Here is an 18,020-nt window from a genome sequence, read left to right on the forward strand (position 1 = left end):
TTGAAGCCTTCATGATAAACAGAGAAAGGGAAAGGTGCATCAGTTCACCATCCTTGGCACTGTCTGCAAAGGAAATCGTTTTTTTGGAGAGGGGGAGCAGGTTGTGCACGGGTGAGGGGTGATAGCCGAACACACGTGTAAGTCTAATTTACGCCGAGTGATACTGGCGGGCACTGTGAGGTGGCTGCGTTATATGAGCAAGTGTGACGAGTGCGATAATATTTTACTTGGTTTGTGTTCACTGCTTTTTACCCTCTCCACGTTTCATGTACATATAGCCTTTTTCGTGTTTCTGTTGCATAAACTGAGTTGAAGTTCTAGCGTGTGTTTCGTCGCCTCTTTTACCTTTGTCTCTGTTTAGTGTTCGCTAGTACGATGATTACTTTAGTCAGTAACCAACTCGCCCAACTTACCGCCTTAGCTACACCTGTGAGTGTCGTCTTTTTCTTGGCGTAATTAGTCACCAAACATTTGGTCTTATCTGGTGCTGTAGTCAAGCCTGCACCATGCGTGAGGTATTTTTGAAGCTCAGAGCGTGTTGTAATGCGTTTTCTTGCACGCTGACGAATTGTTTATGGTATCACATGGGGACACTCACGGCGTAAGGAGCGTGTCGGGTTACAAGACGTAGCTGGACCATTCATATTTTAGTGTCGATGAGCCAAATTAGCAGCAGACAAATTTCTTGCCTGTTTTATCGTCTCGCGTAACGGGAAGCAGGGGAGCTGTTTTTTTTTTCAGAAGGGGGGGGGGGGGGTTGGTAGAGTAGGTGCAAATAACTCCCCGCGTTCATTTTTACACAACAAATCTCCTGTGAAGCTGTCCTAATATCAGGCATGTCTATGGCAAAATAATAACAACAACTATAGCTGTAACGCTACTGTAGAAAAATAAAACTTTGATCTCTCCAGCCCTCCTGGCTCAGAGGGATGCGACAAGGCGACAAATGTTCCGTTTCATGCCTTCAATCATTTTGCCATCATTCGCTTGATAGGCAGAACCTCGATGCTCCATTCAGCCAGCACTTCCAGGAAAACGCGCTTTTCCAGACGAAAACCTGGAAAGCGGCCGCGAGCCGAACCGAAGCGGGAGAAGGCATCTTGCTCCTGGGTTTTCTGGCGCACTCGCAGGCTCACATTGGCTGCCGAGCTTGTAATGATGCTCGCGCTCAAACAGCGCTATGGCCGGACTCGCTATCGCTGCTGTCACTGCTCGAGTCCCAACGCGGCTGATGGGGCGTTGAGCGCCGGTTAACGACGTTCGTGCCCCCTTGGGGGTCGTTCCATCAGCGCGCTGTGGCGAAGGCTGGAACGGTAAAGCGGTGCCCTGCCTTGCACACGCGTTGGAGTCTGGTCACTCTGCAGGCACAGTGGGCACGGCTTGCGTTTTCGGCGACGGTTTATCAGCTTTGCTTCCTTAGAATTATCCAGCATGCTTGTTTTACACTGCATCCGTCTCAGTTACCTGGGGAAAGAATCTTCTTGAGCACCCAGTTAAAAGTGTATCGAATGCTAGTAAAAATACGAGCAAAAGGTTCAAGAACAACAAAGCACTTCTTGAAGTAGGGAACACGAAGTAACTAGTGCTGAACTATGGAACTACATGCCGGCGGTATTGTGGGCGCTATTATGTCTCACAGTTACTGTAAATGAAGATGGTTCAGTGTACGTCGCCGTATACACCGCACCAAGAAAATTTGCAGAACAAGTGTCCCGTCGGAGGCAGTGCGGTTCACTCGACGCATGGTAATGACGGGATGCGTATACAGGGGCACGTGTCCACTTGTACGCATTTGTCCTGTCGTCATCATCATCATGAGCATCATTTTCCTCTGCGACATTTCTCCCTTTTTCTGTTACTATGAGGGGGATCTTCCCGGGTCCGCTCGCCTGGCTGTGGGTCACTGAGTAGCTTTCCCCCTTTTAATTTCCCACCATCCTCGAGTGGTCAAAAATGTGCCATTTCGCCGATTCGTTTACGTTTTTGCGCAGATTGTGCGATTTGGTGTTAAACCGGTTGTACTTAGTGGTAATGGGAAGCGCTTGCCTCATTTACTCAATGTTACTATGCCTGAGAGTCCTGACCAATCGCATTTGTTCGCCGTACACATTCACGCTGCTAGCGGAAACGTCCTTTGCAGCCCACCTAATTCCTTCTTGCGTAATTATAATGCTCCAATTTCGTCTGTACAACTGAGTACATGTCTGTAAAACGTTTCTGCGTTTGAGGCCCCAACCCATTTGCTAGGCCCAGTTTCAGTTAGCCCGAATGAGCAGTGGAAGAACCTCGTCACCAGCACCGGCTTGGATGCCCAGCAGCTCCTGGTGTCCAGGGCTGAGACAGCACGGTCGTTCCGCGGTCTCCTGGAGTGAGGGACCTGTCCCACATTACCAGGCTCAAAATAAAGTTCTTCAACAACAGCAACACCGACAGAAAGTGATGGTCCTCGTTCCCTTTGCCCTTATCAGGGGCGTAGGGAGCGGGGGGGGGGGGGGGGGGGGGGGGCTTAGTCTAGAACCCCAGAAATCGTGCTCGGAAAACTCACCTATACTCTCCCGTGGTGGCGCGTCCCCTCCTGGCATGCCGAACTCCAATGCAAGGCCTTCACGTGAAGGGGGTGCTCTGCGACCGCGCACAGCGCGACGCGACGGAGAGTCGCTGCTCCGAAAAAACTAGGGGAGATCCGCGGGAGAAACGTCAAGCCTGGCTGCGGAGGCTCTGGCTGCAATCAGGGCTGCCGCCGGAAACTAGTGCGCTACTTCGACTCCCCCCCCCCCCCCCCCCCACCCCCTCCTTGCAAATATACCTGGGAATTTGCTGTCGGGCGGCAAAGGATCTATTGCCACAGCTACGAAAACAGGTCATAGTGCCGCGCGAGAGCACCGAATACACAGGTAAATTCGCCACATGTGGAACGGGATTTCTGTATAAATGTACATTTTGTTTCCAGTGACACTTTTACTGTCCTCATTAAAATATAATCTCATTTTTTTCACCACAACGGCACATTTCGACGTACGTTTTGTGTGATTCAATTTTGTTGCAATTAGCCGCAGTACGCGATGGTTGACAAGCTGTTAAGTGCAACTAGCAACTCATTTGAGTTCATTACAAGGCTGCCATGGGCAGAGCACGTAATGTAAAGACTCACGAAGAGCAGCGCGAATACAATGAGCGACACAGGGAGAAAAGTCGTGTTGCTCAACAGCTTCACAGACAAAACCCAACAGTTCTCGCCCAAGACGCTGAACACATGCGACATGCATGTGTTCGAAGTGTTCAGCATGTGTAGTTATTTACAAAAGCTTCCCTCGACATCCATTTTTGCAGAGCGGGATGCATGGCGGCCGTTTCTGTAAAGTTAGTGTTAGAAAAAATAGAACACCGGTGTTCTAGGGCTTTCATGCTCGTCCAGTGCTCGAAATGGCCCTAGTTCGATTCACAACTAACGTAGAGTTTACCGAATTTTCTATTTTTATAGAAGCGTCCATATTACAAATGTAGCGTCATCCCGAGAATTCATTGACTTGTTTTTTTTTTTTATCCTGTAAGCAGTCGGCCATATTTTGAATGCCGCTGGCGGTGGATTATTTTATTAACAAAATCAACTACCCCTCATTCGAACCGCAACAATGGGGGAACGCGAAGCTTTCCAGAATTATGTCCAACACCAAACGAATGAACCCAGAAGCGAGCGGATTCACATCACGCCACCTTACTATACAGATAAGATCTTTCTAAACGGTATGGTTTACTGCACTGAGATTGGGCTATTACTGATGTGGCATTCCATGGCTTTTCCTAGCGTTCAACCATCGTCGCCGTGAGACGGAGGGGTGAATTTTCTGAGTAAGTTTGCATGTACATGCACACCTCTCCAAATCCAAGCTCATTTGAAAAAGAAAAAAAAAAACCGTGCCCGAACGGCTGAATCAGAACGACGTCGGTCGGCTTCATAACGCGAAGGACCCGGTTTCATTCCGACCATGGGAAGCCATTTAATTTTTTCTGGCTTTACCGACGATCATCATCATCAGTGTCAGAGAAAATTGGCTTTCCTGCAGTGCGTTTTGGGTGGACTACAGACGACATCAGTGAGACGCCGAAAGCTTCGCTTTAATAGGCAACTAACTATTTCGCGCTAAAATATGCGGCATACCTACCGGAATATTTACAATAAATAATTAATGGGTGTATTTTTCTCTGTAGTTTGTCTTGTGGTTTCTTGCGTTGTGATTCGAATAAACTCATAATCTTCATCTTTTTTTTTTTTTTCGTGCGTGATACTGTATATCATAACAATTCGTCTGGAGGGAAAATTTCGCTTCCATTGAGCCAACGTAACCCTCCAAGTCCGCTACGTTTGAACCGGTCGACAGTGGATTTTTTCCTTTCTCCACACCAGTTGTCATTCTAATTCTTTTTTACCTTGTGCCTCCTCGCCCATTGTCATCATGCGCGTTTAGCTTCATTACAAACCAAATTCCGTTTGCTTTAAAAACCTCAATAAAAATCTCATACGGGTCAAAGTGCACTTGCCCTTACGATACAGCCGAAGCCTGCAAAAAAAAGCAATATCATAAAAGTAATATTGAGTTTTGAAAGCATGGACCAAGGTAAACTGCAACAAAAGATAGAACATGTCGCGAAAACGTACACAACCTCGGAAATGGTGAAGCTCTTGCGGGCAGCCAGCAGAGCTTACCCAGACTTGGTTTCCTGTGATGAGTTCGGACAACGCGCGAAACGCGCAGTTTGACTCGACGTCCAGCGACTCCCCTTAGGCCGCATTCACCCGGGACGACAAACGCGAAGCACTGGGATAAGAGAACGCGTCTTTTGGTCACCGGACCGGGCACCGGGCGACGAATTTTTGCCGCAATACAAACTCTCACGAGGCATGCATTTTGCCCTCCCCCCGTTTTTCTGCGTGCGGGACTTCCTGCAGGTCCCTTCTCTTGTTATAGGCTCAGACACTTCCGGCAGTCTTGTATACTTTCAGTTGCGCCACCGTCCTACGAAGATAAAACACCCAGCGCCAGGATATCAGAATGGTTTCTGTTTATGTTCCTTTGGCTGCAGTGTTGGATAAACTAATTTCGTACAAGGAAGAGCACCTACCAGCCTGCTAGAAACGTTTTTGGCGTGATCGCTAAACGCTGAACACTGCCGCGGAATTTGGACGAAAGCATAGAAGAAATACAAGACGAACACATGGTAAAGCAAGCATAGCAGGATTGGTGTGCCTTTACGGTAATGGTACATCTGTACTTGAACAACTGTGAGTTGGGCTTGTTGGCACGTTTCGTCTTGTGGTCTTTCTTGTCCAAGTTTTGTTTTGCGCTGTCCCCATCATATTGGAATGCTGATGTCTGTTATAACAAATACGGCAAGTCGCCATTCGCTAACTAGTGAACCGGGAATGAGTCATAGCGTGTCTTCAGGTGATGTAAAACTTCTGTTTGTGAAGTTCACTCGAGCAATTTCTTTACAAAGTTTCAGACCCATGTTCTAGTTGTAATGACAATGTTGTAATATTTGGATGGCAGAGGATGTACACATGATTTCAGCAGAAGCACCCCCCTCATGTAGACAGGATCAAAATACCGTGTGCTTTAGGCTTCTGGTCGTTCCCGTTCTCTTCGAACTAAATACTTTTGTGCTCGATGCGCACTCTAAGGAAGCCGCAAGAGAAAGCAGCAAGCACAACACGCGAGGCCGGACGGTCAAAAGAATCCGCGCAAATGCAAGAGATCTTCGACATATCGGCGGCACAATTACTACAAAGTGGCTCCCTGGTCCCTTCGGGACACCGGGCAGCGAGGAGGCACACGGGGGAACACGGCAGATTCTTTCCAACCAGAATAATTGCCTGAAGTCTCCCTAACGACTGGCAAACGCCTTCCCCACTCTCCAAGCGTCAGCGCCTCCATCTTTGGAGCTTTTACCCGCAATGTGTCTTCCTGTGAGTGCGTCTCGCCCACCGCGGATGAGGGGGCGGGGGGCGGGTGTGGAGGTGCCATTCCGAAGAATTTGAAAACGCACTGTTTGGGTAAACGGGATGCTCAGGTGGCCAGTATGAATATTCTTCGGTCCTAATGGGTTTTGATAAAATCAACAAAGCTTCCAAATGCCATTTTACTCCGGTGTGCTCTCTCTGTTGTACCTTACTTTGACAGCAGTCGCGCGAGTCGAAAGGATCGCGGCAGACTAGCTGCCTCAGTTCTTGCAAATTGTTTTTTTTTTTCTTCCTCTGCAAGGCAGTAGCTGGCGCTTCTTCCAAGTGTCTCGGGTTCTCCTTAATGGGCCACCGACAACTTACTTGTGTGCCCGCGTCTACTTGACCTACTGAGACAGCTTTAAGGGCTCCGGCCGACCGGAGTCGCAGGTTAAGAAATAATCAGCACACCCTTCACTCGGCTTCCAGAATTTCGCCGAGGAGCAACCATAAGTATATTCGTTCCCGAGCCCGTAAAAAAATTCCTGATGGGTAACTGATGTCAGAGATAGGGCTATCATTAAGGCTAAAAAAAAGCTTATACAAATACAGCGCCGTCACCAGTAGACAGGAGGTTCGCAGTATACGGAGGGCTGTTCAAGGTGCCCGATACTTACCTGGTGATTCACAGCTGTCTTCGTTTATTTTTCAAGGCTGACACTAGGAGCTTTTCTTTCGCCTTAAAGCCGGTGAATTAAGCAGCTTTCTTTTCTTCGAGCCCGGATGATCCTTCACAAAGTAAGCGGAAGAAAGCCTGCCTTGACGATATCTTTGTCGGCCGCAAATGAAGTGGGCGCATGACCTGTGGGGAGACGAATAGAGAGTCGTCTGCCTCACCCGCTTTTTTACCCCTGCGATTAAACTGCTACCGTGAATGGAATGTGCGTTTTGCGGTTTGATTCTACGAGTGGCCGCTAAACTAAACTCAAGGCATACTTCGTGGGGTTTTATTTCTTCTACACCCAAAACAAGAAATCCACAGGAGCTTTAATATGATTGTGTAGCAAATCTCATCTAGGTAGGGCTTTTATTAAAGTGCATGCACGCACCCTTTGTCACTAGCCCTATTTCGTTGCGCACCTTCTGTTTTTTATTGCGCCATTTTACCACAGGGCATAAGAGACACGAAAAGGCTATCTACAAGATAAGATATAGGTAGAGAACAGAAAGAAAGCAAAGAAAAAAACAACACCATGCGGTTGGCTGCATGTGAGAGAGAGAGAATAGTCTTTAATGATACTGGTGAGGTTAGCCTGGCCAAGGCGCCTAGCTTGCTACACCAGATGTATAAATAAAAAAAAAATGAAATCGATGAAGAGATGATGTACTACACAAAACTGAAGTCCAGTTTCGGAAATGAAGTCCACCGTTTCTGTTTACCGTTTTCTTTCTGGCATTTGAGGCTAATTCGCAAGTAAACTCACTTTTCGAGCTAGATTTACCCCCCAAAATGCAAAACAAACCAAGGCAGTTCTGCGAAAAGGTCGACCCCTAAAACGCCGAAGAAAAAAAAAAAAACACTGCGAACCCATCTAAGAACTCCTTATAACACTGCGATTACGAAAGCATTAGTGCCCAATTTTCGAACTTGCCTTCTTATTATTATCATCACTCTTTCCCCATTGTATTTGCTCTTCTTCTTGGTGTTGCTATGTCTGATACATACCCATTCGCCTCGCCAGGAAAGGGGGATATTTAACGGGGATGGTTTTGTAACTAAAACATGTTTACAAGTCTAACACCACAACTCATTTACTAGTTCCACTTCCGGCCAGCCAGAATTATCCAGCTGTGGTGGTATTAAGGATGCGTATTCGTGCTGGAGGCCCGGGGTACGATGCCCTAACCAAAATTTATACCCACATTTTTTTTTTTGCAACTAAAATACTTCACTTTCTGTATAGGCGCTCCCCTGATAAATGTGACGTCACACTGAGAACTCCTTCATCAGTTTTTATTTTTAACCGTCCCCATTTTGTGTGCTATTCAAAAGCCATTGTATGGGCCATCTCTTAACCCCAAAGGTTCATTGCAATATACTTAGTTAGCTCACGCCTTCGCGTTGAAACAGCGCAGTGTTTTTCAGCACGTGGACTGATGGTGAAAGAAGCGCACACGATCACGCGGGTTCGCCCCCTGGAGAGGCCGCTTTATAGTCGACCGTGCAGCCAGTGCAGCTCCAGAGCAACGTATCGAAGGCAGCATATACGTGTGCACGCTCAGGGAGCGCGATGGCGAAAGGCCCGTTTTGTTCCACTTGCATCCGCTGCTTCTTTGTTGCGTGTCCTACGTACTCGTCGCCCTTTTCCCGCGAAAGGTGGCCGGTCCTGACAGTTTAATGTTTGCCTGCGTGCATCGCGAAAAGCGTGCCTCGCCATTGAAATCAAATTTACGGCGCTGTTTCTTCGCCGGACGTATATTACGGCTGCCCCTGTTGTTTCTCTCTCACCGGCTCTTTTTTTTTTTTTTTTGTCTTCTTGTTCGCTCCTATCGTTCCCCTTGCTTTCTCGTTGTTGTTCTTTCGTTATGGTAAAATGGGAAAGGGGCCGAGGACACGTGTAAGCAGAATAAAGCGGCGCGTTCCGAGCACCGCTTGAGCTCCTTTCGCTTTTTCTTTCTTTCCATGAGCGTGTGTGGGTGCGTTGCTTTAATGAAAGACAGCGCCGGCGAAATGAGGCGTTGTCGCAACTCCCCCTAATGCCCTTTCGATTCCCAGTAGAACGAGAAGAGCGCAGAAGAAAAGCGCAGTTTCATCCAACCATGGGACTTTAAAGGCAATCAATAAACGGGATGTTACGATGGATGGCACTTTTCAGGGTTGACGTGCAAATACGAGATCAGTGCAGAAGAAAAAAAACATCAAGTTAAAAAAGGATGATCAGCTTTGTCACAGACTGTGGAAAAATGCAACCTGGTTTTTGGCGAATTGTTTGAGCTAGTACCCAGAGATGCACGGTTCCGCTTACATATCATTTGCTATAGCAGTTATTGACGGATCCGTAGCGAAACTTGCCCACAAATCTAGATTCGTCCTATTAAGTTTCATTTGGGATAGAGGCTGAAATTACTTTGTAGGCATTGGTAAGCATTACACGCGTCAGAAAGACTACTTTGAGATGTGACGAGGTCGACAAGATATTAAAACCTTTGAAAAAACCATTTTAGTCGGTTTCATTTACTCCCTCAGGGGTGCAATCGAAAAAAAAAACAGAGCTTCATTCAGCTCCTACGCTTTGATATGAATGTACCACACAAAGTTTGAATCTCTAGGTCCAGCAGTTTGATTGTGCGTTCATACCACCCCCTAGGCATTTTCACTTCGTCTGCAGCATAATTGCTGAAAGCCACTCTCGCTGTTTGAGAGGCTTTCTTGAGCGAAATCGCTGAATTTGTTTTTGTGAATTTGTAACGGTTAAATTTTCCAGCCAAACCCAATTCAATATATCAACGGATATATATTGTAGAATCCATGCTAATAAAATGTCTAAAGTCTGCATCGACGGCTGAACAACTTTCATTCAGCATTGTTTTTGTTTACCTCTTCGTATCAGTTTTTTGTTCAATTACCATTAACGCAAAGAATTTTCATTCAAAGTCATGGCTTTACGTTATGTTACATATAACCTTATAAGGGCGGAATTAGGGCTTACCGCCCAGATGCCGCCCGACGATACTGGACATAAGAGAAAACGTCAAAAATGTAGCGCGCGTTCTGCAGGCACTTGTGCAAACAGTTTAGGTACTACGTAGTGGAACGGAAAAGGAAATGCTTGGCTTTCCCTGCATTCCTTAGTTTTGCTTCCTTAGCCCTCACGCATAACATCACGCCAGCGTGTGCATACCATGAACTTAATTGTATTTCGTACCTGCTGTTTCGTACACGTGGCCAAGATAGGTGGAAATGCACAAAGAAGCAATCTCTTTTAATAAAAGTCTTTTTTTTTCCCAGTCCTTCCTCCGCCAGAATTGAGAATTTTGTGCTTCTGGTATGACTTCCAATTTGGCGAGCGACGCGTAGTTTGAGTGAAATTACGCTGCGCCAGGACGTTCTCCGGGGTTGCGCTTCCCTCGTTTCTAAGTTTTTCTTTTGATCTTTCGATCCTTGCATGCAACCGCAATGTACGCATAGTACCAGAAAAAAAATATCCTGTGTTCGAATTTCCTTCTTTGTTTGCGTAAAAGAAATCCGAGTTAAAGCATTGAATAAAAGAACGCCCTTTTGTTTTTTTTTATTCTATGCCACCCACCCAGCGCTGGGTTTAATTTTGCCCATGCATGATTGTTCTGGGGATGGGAGTTCGCAAATAGGGAACCCCGCTGCATGTGTCTCGCATCCCCGCAGCGCCCGCAGGCGTCTTTTGCCGCAGGGCGAAGCTGAAGCTGGGACACACACACCCATTTCCGGCTGCGTCTCAGGAGATAGGCCGAAGATTGGGCTGCTGCTTCTGCTGCAGCAAGTCGGGCACACTTTGAGCCGAAGACGCTCCGTAGGCTCCTCACAGGAACTGAAATGACCCCCGCTTCGCACAAAAAAGTGAGACGGGTGCTGTAGCCTCATATTCATCGCTGAATACGGGGGATCGAAAACTTCAAAGCGCACAAAAAACTGGGACAAAGAGGAGCGACACACACACGCACTTGTGTGTGCCGCTCCTCTTTGTCCCCGCTTTTTGTGCGCTTTGAAGTTTTCGATCATGCACCAACTAGCCCAACTTGCGGTATTGCTTCAGTTCATTTCGAATACGGGGGGTCTCGCAGAATGGAGCCACGTGACCTCGAGGTATTCCGCGCGTGCGATCAGAAGTGCGTGGCACGTCCGTAATAGCTCGGTCCGTGTCAGCTTCTGACGCAGAGTGTGTACAAGAAGAACACGATTCTGCACACTGCACATTAAATTTGGAATGGGGGCAAGGCTTCTCCAACTCGAATCTCCTGAAGTAAAACACCTTGCTGCTGCTTTTGTCAACATAAGAGAATACAAAAACGATTTAAAAAATACAATTACTTGTAACTTATTTGTTCCGAACACATATGGTCTCCACATACGTGTTTTGAAGAGTAAAGAAAGCACGATTTCATTTCATTTGTTCGGTCATGTAACCGATGGTCTTTCGCGCCCACTGGAAGCCCACAAAAAAGAGTGAAGTAGCGTTAAGCAAGAGGGCCGTTACAGAAGGAGACAGGAAGGAGCGCACACTGGCCTTCGCCGCCCGAGGCGGGGCGGCGAAGGCCTTTATACTCGTCAAATAGCAAAGAAATGAGGGATGGTCTTCCATAGCGCCACCACTACGCTCTCGTATTGAGCCAGCTATGGTGTGGAGACTCCGTATCGCCTTAGGCACGCACCGTTCGCATTGTCAACGCTATTCTACGGTCAGCCCGGCTCCCGTACGTTCATCGACAGTAGCGCTAAAAGCTTTTCACTCATCGCGCTGGTCGCCGCGACGAGTGAGCGAGTTTTGAGAGCTGCCCTGTGTGGAATAAGAATAAAAGTGGGGCCGACGATGTCCGCCGTCTTCCATTGCCGCAAATATTCTCTACGGACATATTTGCTTCACGCCTTTTTTAATCCTGTATATACGCTTGTATAAGTTGACTTTTCACTTTTTTATTTGGTTTCGTCGAAACTTGGGTCTAAACTCCTCGCTGAGTAGCAGAATGAAAGTGCATTTGAGTATCGTGCGGCCAAGAACATTCCCGTGTTGTGGTGATGTTATTGCTTATGTCAAATTCGAAGCAGACCTTGGCAGGGCAATATGTCTTTAGGCTGAAAGATTATTCTTCTGATTATGCTCCTGAGTAGGTACCATGCTTCATAGCTGCTTTTTTTAATTCCACAACAATATACGCCTACGCGCCATGTAGCTGTTTGCTGTCTTCGTCCCCTTCCACTGTTGTCGCCAGGTTTTGGTTAGCATCAACTGACGATGCCGCTTGACTTCGACGCCATAGCAACTTATTTTCGTACACCCAACCTTTTTACCACTTAACGCGTTTACGAAAGAGTCACTTATCGTCTAATTGATCTGCCCTGCTTCAAAGATTCGTTCTACAGCTCTGTTATTTGTCGGCACGATAGTTCCACGCATACCGCGAATATTGAGACATTTCCTAGAGAGGTCAAGTAAAAGTGCGATAAAATACTTCAGCTGAAAGAAGAAAAAAAACATTATTTTACAAAAGGCACCTAATCTCTGTAGAGCGTAACGGTCGAGTCATTTTTGTCCGCTGTTCAGAAATAAAAAGCCCAGAGCAAGCTTATTTTTACTCATACCCCCGTGTGTTCCGGAATGCCGCATAATCTGGTTTACTGGCATTATGCCGAGTGAAGGGGGCAGGAGAGCTTAGATGATAACCCGCGTTTTGAGAACAACAGAGCAGTAATTTCGCACATGAAGCTACTACCATTACTGCCTCGTTACCTCAGTCTAGGGTGCTCATCAAATTATCAGCGCTGGAAAAACACTGAGGTCTGTGCCACTTATCCAGCGTCTTTTAATCAACAACGATAGTTCACCGTCTATCAGCATTGTCGTCACACAAAGACATGGCACGTGATCTGCCATGTTTCGGGAACGATAGAAACACGGTAAAAGGCCGACTTCGTAACAATGGAACGTCGAGGGCTAGAATAAGAATCCAACATTATTAGAAGAGAAAAGAGAAATCGTTCACTTGACACGTTTTGAAGCGATGCGAGCGAAGTATTTTTCTGGAGAGAAAGGGCGCCCCATGACTTGGTCGCCTCTTAATTGCGCTATCAGGGCACTAATCGACCACAAAACTACCAGCCTTGCGGTAAACGTCACTTACCATTGAGATATGGGTGGCAGCGTTGCCAGGAACGCATACCTTGGGATCAGCTGAGAATAGAGCAATTACTGCAGCAGTGAATGGAGACGGGGATTTCAATCGCTATAAAGAGGAATTGGGCCACGGCTTAATCGGCAATAGCATGGCATCGCCCCCCACCCTCTTTTTTTGTGTGATACTTTCTGTACCGCCTTTGACACAATTATAAAATCCGGAAAACAAGTCTCCTACTATTCTGTTTTCTGTTGGACTGTTTTTGGATTGCGTTACCTTTGATTTCTCGGTGGTTTGTGGACTTTCCACGCTGATGAAAGAAGGATAGAGTGTGTGTGCCTTTTTTGGGCCACCAGCAACGCAGAAAACCCCCCGCAGAAAAGTAAGGTTTGTGTGGACGGCTGCACGTGCTTCAATGAACGGCAACAAATTTGCCTGTCAAAAGAAACAAGAGCTTACAGAAATAAGATTTATCGCAGCGAAAGACACGGACAGTGAAAGGGACGGGACGGGCGCTAACTCGCAACTGGTGTTTTTTATTGAAAAGACGCCATGCATATATACATTCGGCGTAATCACACACGTGGGCTAAATTTTTTTTTAACAGGCATCCGATGAGGGCACATATCAACAAACATCAAGAAGGTTATCCAAGAACGCACATTCTTTTGCGTACATTAGCATCGATGGCACGCTCACGCAGTTATCTCCCTTTCTCTTGATGTAGAAGGCTTCCGCTACTGCACGTACCGTTACGTCCCGACTTCGTTTCAAAATTTTTGTTTTGTCAAATTCGGGTACACAGTGGTATTCGTTGCAGTGGAACGGCAAGTGTGATCCCGTCCCATTTATCATGGAAAGGGCGTGCTCTCGTAGTCGCTCATGACCACATCGACCAGTCTGGCCGATGTATACTTTGCCACAATCCAACGGTATCTGATACGCAACACCTTCAATGCAATTTACAAAAGGTTTAGCGTGCTTCTTATCGCATGTTTTGTTACGTTTCCTTGTAGGGTCGGTTCGTGCGCAGAGCGTGTCATGTTTAAGCGGTTCTGAAAACACGACTGGGACCTTATACCTCGTGGCGACCTTCTTTAGATTATGTGCGACTCGGTGCGCATAAGGTATAACTTCAGGGTGTGTTTTTTTTTTGTGCAAAGGTTCTGATTGAGCTTTTGTCATTGCAGTTTTTGTTTTACGAAGCAAAACCTCAGTCACGCCAGTGAGAATTGAGCGCGGAAAGCCTGCGGCTTCTAGTCTGGTCATCTGATGGCCAAAACTTTTTTCCATGGCATGCTTGTATGATTTGTAGAGAGCAGATTGGAGGCACAAGGCCGCTATAGCTCGCTTCACCGTCTTGGAGTGTGCAGAATCGTAAGGCAACAGTTTCTTGGCGGTTCGGGGTGAATATTTCCAGCAAACGTGGTCGTCTAAAAAGTTAAGGTTAAGATGCAAAAACTGGAGACTACTGTAAAGGGGTAGCTCATGAGTAAAAGTTAAACCCTTCCCATCCCGATTAAAAAGGTCTAAAATTAAAAGGTCTAAAAAAAAAGGTCCCGATTAAAAGGTCTAAAAAGGTGGCTTTGTCTTGTTTCTTCAATAGGACCAGAAAATCTTCAACGTACCTAAAAATCTTAAAAACCTTGTCAGAGTTAAGTGAGTTACTCAGGTCACGGTCGACACTCGCCAAGAAAATGCTGCACAGTACTGGCGCACACACGAGCCGATGTAAATGCCTTTCTTTTGAATGAAAAGCTTGTCGTCAAACGAGATGCACGTTGCACTTAGGTAGAATTCAAGTAGGACCAAAATGTGAGTGGCGGAAATACCTGCTGCATTTTGGAAGGCTATATCACCATTTGCTTCCATGCATTCAAACACCGCGGGCAAGAGTTCTGCAGAGATCTTGCTGTTGAAACGACAGAATTTTGGTGGCGGACCATTTTGGTTCACCTACCGAGGGCCACTAGTGGCAAAGTGAGTGGGGATTGAACTCTGAAGGTCATCGGGGATGCCATGTTCCTGAGGGAATAACCGGTATTCTTCAGAAAGGGCCCAAATACGGTGTGGAAAAGAGGATGCCACCCATTAGCTGCTAGCCTTGAATAGGCGGGAAGCCCAGAAAGCCCAAGAGGACGACGGGGAGAGGTGCCTTCTGGACGGCGTCGACAGCCTACGTCGTAGCGTCCCTTCTGCAACACCCCATCGCCCCAAGTTGGACGACGTTGCCTCCCATTTTAAGGACAATGACCGCAGACTTCTACAGAGTGACAAAGAAGGAGGACTCGTGGTGATGACCTCCGGAGTGTTCAATGACAAGGACAGCCTGGCCGTCCACAAGAACTTTATCCCGACAAACGTGAGTACCGCCAAGCAGAAGAATAAGGCTGTAGCCCTTTGCAAAAGCCTTGAACTTACCAAACTTGCTAAGGGCGTTGGGGACAGTAAGAAAAGCAGCCTAACCGTTTTTTTTCGCTGCCAAAACACATAAAGTTGGTATCCCCTTCAGGACCATTGTGAGCGAGAAAGATTCTTGGCAAGCACTTGTCAGTCGCTACCTTCTAAAGCAGCTTAGCGGTTTGTGTATAAATGATCCGTTTGATACCAAGAATTCTACTACAGTAATCAGTGCAATACGGGGCAACACGGATGTAGGCTACGCCTTCTCGGTTGATGTACAAGATTTGTTTTATTCCGTACCACACAGTGAACTCTTGCCCGCGGTGTTTGAATGCATTGAAGCAAATGGTGATATAGCCTTCCAAAATGCAGCAGGTATTTCCGTCACTCACTTCTTGGTCCTACTTGAATTCTACCTAAGTGCGACGTGCATCTCGTTTGACGGCAAGCTTTTCATTCAAAAGAAAGGCATTTGCATCGGCTCGTGTGTAGCGCCACTACTGTGCAGCATTTTCTTGGCGAGTGTCGACCGTGACCTGAGTAACTCACTTAACTCTGACAAGGTTTTTAAGATTTTTAGGTACGTTGACGATTTTCTGGTCCTATTGAAGAAGCAAGACAAAGCCACCTACCCCAACACTTTGGCTGAAATTTTAGACCTTTTTAATAGGGATGGGAAGGGTATAACTTTCACTCATGAGCTACCCCTTTACAGTAGTCTCCAGTTTTTGCATCTTAACCTTAACTTTTTAGACGACCACGTTTGCTGGGAATATTCACCCCGAACCGCCAAGAAACTGTTGCCTTACAATTCTGCACACTCACTCTTAGCCAAAATGGGAGAAGATAAGACTAACTGCAGCAATTACGCCTCGCGAGGAACATTTAGTCCCCAAAAGACCAAACGCGCCAAGATAAGGGCCGTGTGCAAAATGAAGGGACCAAACGTTGGTCCCTCGACGCGAATGGGGACCAACGGAAAGACTAACAGCGCCCTTTGCTCCCGCAACGTTGCTGTTGCTCTCCCTAGCGGGGGCCCTGCGACTTGTTTCTACTTGTTCGGCGGCCAGCGGGGACGGACGTGTGAAAGGTGAGCTGCGGCGGCGGCGGCTTTTCCCCATTCGCCCTTTTTTTGAAGTTCGTGAGCTTGCATCTTAGCGTCAGAGTGCCAGCTATTTTTTAAAACCAATGCCAGTCGATTCGCTATGCGTTACTGCCGACGGCGACCTAATTTTTATTTGTTTCGGTCAATATTTTCCCAATGTTTTGCTTAACCCTAAAATAGTAAAAATGCAATTTCTTTTTAAACAAGTGGCCCAACCGCATAACTAACTGCCCCAGCAGGAGCAGCGTACAAAAAGGAAGCTAACCGCTAACTTCTTTTCTTTTGAAAGTGCAGTTTTAATACATTTATAGCCAGAAATGTCAAAGCGTGGTTAACACGTGGCCGAGAATCTTGAAGGGCTCTAACTTTTTAGGCAAACATATGAACACTAAAATAACAACATGGTGCTGTTAGGACACAAGAATTACTCTCAGACATATTAAAATTTAAATGAAAACGTGATATTTTAAGCAGGAAAATTACAAGAAGTCTGGCAGAACGCCGGAACTGCAACGGACGCGTACACTCTGAGGCTGAGTAGGGCAAAAATAGTTGCACCCTCGTAACCGCAACTACGTCCAGAATAAAACTAGACAAAAACGGTTAAAATCGGATGTAAATTGGCTGAGTAAGGCATTTTTCTCCATATTTTGCTGAACCAGAACTTGTAATCTGCCGGACCACAGCAGAACGGCAAAATGAAGTCTTTCTCGAAGGCGCGGTCTGACCGCCGTAATAAAAATCCTCTAACAAAATCGTAGAATCTTTATGTATCTCACGGCAAGTTTATTATTAGTTTTTTTTTTAGAATACAGTGTCATCTAATGGCCCCTTTTCCAGTACCGGCCCACCTTGTGGCCGCCACGGCGAACCTGACTGGCAGTAACGCGCCCCCCCCCCCCCCCCCCCCCCCCCCCCCCCAAAATTGTTTGGCTTTCGGGGAACTCGTTCACGAAACATTCTCGTCCTGCAGTCCTTCCCGCACCCACCCGTCACCCGTGCCTTTCACATGAATTTCACAGTAGCAGGCGCACGCTCGCGTGACTCATCTAACGTGGCCGAAAGCTTCCTTCACTTTTTTTTTTTCATTTTTGTTGCTCCCTCACTGGTAACCAAGCGCTCGCAGCGTGGTCAGCCTCAAACATTTTTGCCCCTTTTCTTTGAAAGACTTTTTTTGTGTGCACGTACGAACTCACTGTGAACTGTCCGCAAAGAGGAAATAAAAACGTACAGCCATAGCCACTCCCCATGCAGAAAGCTGAGAGGACGCCGTTTTGTTTGTTTCGCCCGAGGCTATTTCTTAAACATCGTTAAATTTATTAAACATTGAGAAAATTTGGCTCTTAATACATTTTTGAAATAAAAACGCATTCTTCGACACCGACATCACATCCAGAAATCAATAATGACCTTGTTCTATACAAACCCGCATTATCAGCGCAGGAAAGCAGGTTTTCTTCTAATAATTAAATATTTCTTCTTGTTTTCTTTTTATTTTTTATTGCAGTCAAACGATTTTGATTTAGAGCTGGTGCTGACAGGAAGCGTCTCTTTCCCTACATGTCTTGTGAAAGAGAGGGAAAAGGCCCTTGTTTCGTGCTACGTAAGCCTCTGAGAATGATAGCGAACCTGCATGCGAGAAATGAGCAATCTTTCTATTTTCTGTTGCCCTTATACAGTGGCTCAATGCGTTGAGTGAGGGAGCAT

At 46.6% G+C, this 18,020-nt stretch overlaps 1 long non-coding RNA gene across 3 annotated transcripts in view; it reads right to left on the reverse strand.

Annotated features, from left to right (window-relative positions):
• LOC144147127 (uncharacterized) overlaps nt 1-18,020 on the reverse strand; it is a 442,884-nt gene that overhangs the window by 208,646 nt on the left and 216,218 nt on the right. For 2 of the 3 annotated variants that reach the window (XR_013317828.1, XR_013317827.1), the window contains exon 3: nt 6,616-6,800. The exons of the other annotated variant lie outside the window; for it this stretch is intronic. This is a non-coding gene — a long non-coding RNA (uncharacterized LOC144147127). The remainder of the gene's footprint in view (nt 1-6,615; nt 6,801-18,020) is intronic. 3 annotated transcript variants of the gene reach the window in all.

Source organism: Haemaphysalis longicornis, unplaced genomic scaffold, assembly GCF_048455015.1.
Source record: "Haemaphysalis longicornis isolate Haplotype H1 unplaced genomic scaffold, Haemaphysalis longicornis Haplotype H1 scaffold_7, whole genome shotgun sequence".
Lineage (NCBI taxonomy): Eukaryota > Metazoa > Arthropoda > Arachnida > Ixodida > Ixodidae > Haemaphysalis > Haemaphysalis longicornis.